General features: G+C 57.0%; 1 non-coding gene across 1 annotated transcript in view; it reads right to left on the bottom strand.

Moving 5' to 3' along the window:
- The window catches only part of LOC126332810 (small subunit ribosomal RNA), a 1,893-nt gene extending 1,812 nt beyond the window's left edge, over nucleotides 1-81 (bottom strand). The window contains exon 1 of the ribosomal RNA XR_007563955.1: nucleotides 1-81. This exon is cut by the window's left edge and continues 1,812 nt beyond it. This is a non-coding gene — a ribosomal RNA (small subunit ribosomal RNA).
- Between the last annotated feature and the right edge of the window lie 2,419 nt (nucleotides 82-2,500).

Below are 2,500 nucleotides of genomic sequence, written 5' to 3'. Positions count from 1 at the left end.
ACCTTAATGCGGCTTGTACTGAGACATGCATGGCTTAATCTTTGAGACAAGCATATGACTACTGGCAGGATCAACCAGGGAGCTGCGTCAACGAGAGCTGAGCAGCCGGCCGCCCGGGAGTGTGTCCCGAGGGCCCGCGCGAACACGCAAGCGTCCGCTCAATTATTCTGCAAACAGGAGGAGGCTGAGCTCCCCTGCACGATACACCTCGAAACCCTCTCAGGTCCCGGCGGCGCGCAGCGCCGTCCTAAGTACTTGGTCGGGTTCGAGAGAGGCGCAATCGCCCGGAGATGGGCGAGTAGACGCTTTCAGTGCGAACACCCGTGCTCCCAACTGAGCTTGCCGCTGCCGACAGAGGCCCGGGAGCGTGCTGTCGTGGCATTGCCGGCGGGAAACAACACGCGCCACCTACGGTGACCGGCAGCTCCAACGCCAGCGCCACAGAAGGGCAAAGCCCCACTTGGGTGCAGAAGCGAACTCTCCCAGCACAGCGCACGCGCCAACACGTCCGCAGAGCTGCGATACAAACCACCTGCGAGAACCGCTGGGGGCGACCGAGCAGCAGACGGCGTCGCGACGCCGAGTGCCGGGCGGCGGCGCATCCTCAACGCACACAGTCCGCAATCGGACCAGCACACTGCAGATGTCCACCGCGCTTCGCACCGGGCTCGGCAGAACCCACTTTGGCCGCCTGGCGCCGCGCGCAGGGTGCGCCGGCGCATAGCTGGGACGCCAGCCGGGCCCGTCGGCCGGCGCTCCTGCCACTGGGCGCCCCCCACCAGCCGGCTGTAGTGCGTGCGCTCACGCAGCGCGCGGCCAGCACGCCGGGCGGCCCCCCCTCACCGGCCGGGGACTGTCCCGCCAAGCCACAGCCTCGTATCGCTTCATACCCACATGGCCAACTCAGGTTCGGGGGCATGGCGGGTACCGCCGAAACAACCGGTTCATAGATGTACCGATCGTCGCTATCACCGATGCACCTGCAGCGCGAACAACCGCTCAACAACTGATTTCCAGTTCATTTGCGGATCTTTGGCAGCAAACGTATACGTCAATCTACATTTGCGAAATCTACGATTCTGGCATGCCTGCATGTTATGTGTCACGACACGCTACATCAGCCCACATACACACTGCGGCATGTACACGAGAGAACACGTGGAAGATGGTCCGCGCACGTGTGCAATGTCCCTTGCGCGGTCGACTGTCAACCGGCCTCTGTAGCATGTCGCAGATGTGGAACGCGGTCCACCGTGCTATCATGTTGTGTGGGGCAATACGATTAAATAGGAAAACCCTCGTCGCTACATCAACAGACGGCTCACGCTGATTCCCGGCAGAGGGAGGAGGGGGGGGGGGGGGGGGCCAACATGCAATACTTTCGTCCGTACCTACCTACCACATGTCTGTACGGCGTACAACAGTGCAATCTCGCTGTAATGGGGAGACGAGACAAGTAGCATCGTGCACAACATATGGCCCTTATGATTCGCCATTGTAGGGCGCAGCCGGTGTACGGTCAAGCATGTGCCACATTATGTCACTCAGTACGTAACGACGGATGATCAGTGTGGGTTACGCGTACATCAGCGGACAGTCCACACAGGCCGTACCACAACGTACACTGACTGCATCGACAACCGAATGCAACTGAACAGCTGCAAGGCTCATTTCACAAACAAACGCCTGACCGACCAGCTTGGAAGGGCAGGAGGGGAGGGCGATATTCGTTCTGTAGCGGTACACCCTTCCAGTGGTTAGCGGGACTGTGTAGAAAGTACGCAACACTCGAAAGACCTTTATGTGAGGGTACGCACCATGGCATCAAGAAATACACATGACACCAGAGGATCCAAGCAGTGAACTATGTTCAGAGGGTTGCTGTTAGGCAAAGCTACATTCCTGTGACGTTACATGTGACAGTTAAGGTGCAGTGTAAGTTAGGTTAAGGTGCAGCGTAAGTTAGGTTAAGGTGCAGCGTAAGTTAGGTTAAGGTGCAGCGTAAGTTAGGTTAAGGTGCAGCGTAAGTTAGGTTAAGGTGCAGCGTAAGTTAGGTTAAGGTGCAGCGTAAGTTAGGTTAAGGTGCAGCGTAACTTGGGTTAAGGTGCAGCGTAACTTGGGTTAAGGTGCAGCGTAACTTGGGTTAAGGTGCAGCGTAACTTGGGTTAAGGTGCAGCGTAACTTGGGTTAAGGTGCAGCGTAACTTGGGTTAAGGTGCAGCGTAACTTGGGTTAAGGTGCAGCGTAACTTGGGTTAAGGTGCAGCGTAACTTGGGTTAAGGTGCAGCGTAACTTGGGTTAAGGTGCAGCGTAACTTGGGTTAAGGTGCAGCGTAACTTGGGTTAAGGTGCAGCGTAACTTGGGTTAAGGTGCAGCGTAACTTGGGTTAAGGTGCAGCGTAACTTGGGTTAAGGTGCAGCGTAACTTGGGTTAAGGTGCAGCGTAACTTAGGTTAAGGTGCCAACGTGGGTTAGGTTAAGGGGCCAACGTGGGTTAGGTTA

This window comes from Schistocerca gregaria, unplaced genomic scaffold, assembly GCF_023897955.1.
Source record: "Schistocerca gregaria isolate iqSchGreg1 unplaced genomic scaffold, iqSchGreg1.2 ptg001518l, whole genome shotgun sequence".
In the NCBI taxonomy this organism is placed as follows: Eukaryota; Metazoa; Arthropoda; class Insecta; order Orthoptera; family Acrididae; genus Schistocerca; species Schistocerca gregaria.
Note: the sequence above shows the minus strand (reverse complement) of the source record. Positions and strands in the feature narration are given on the sequence as shown.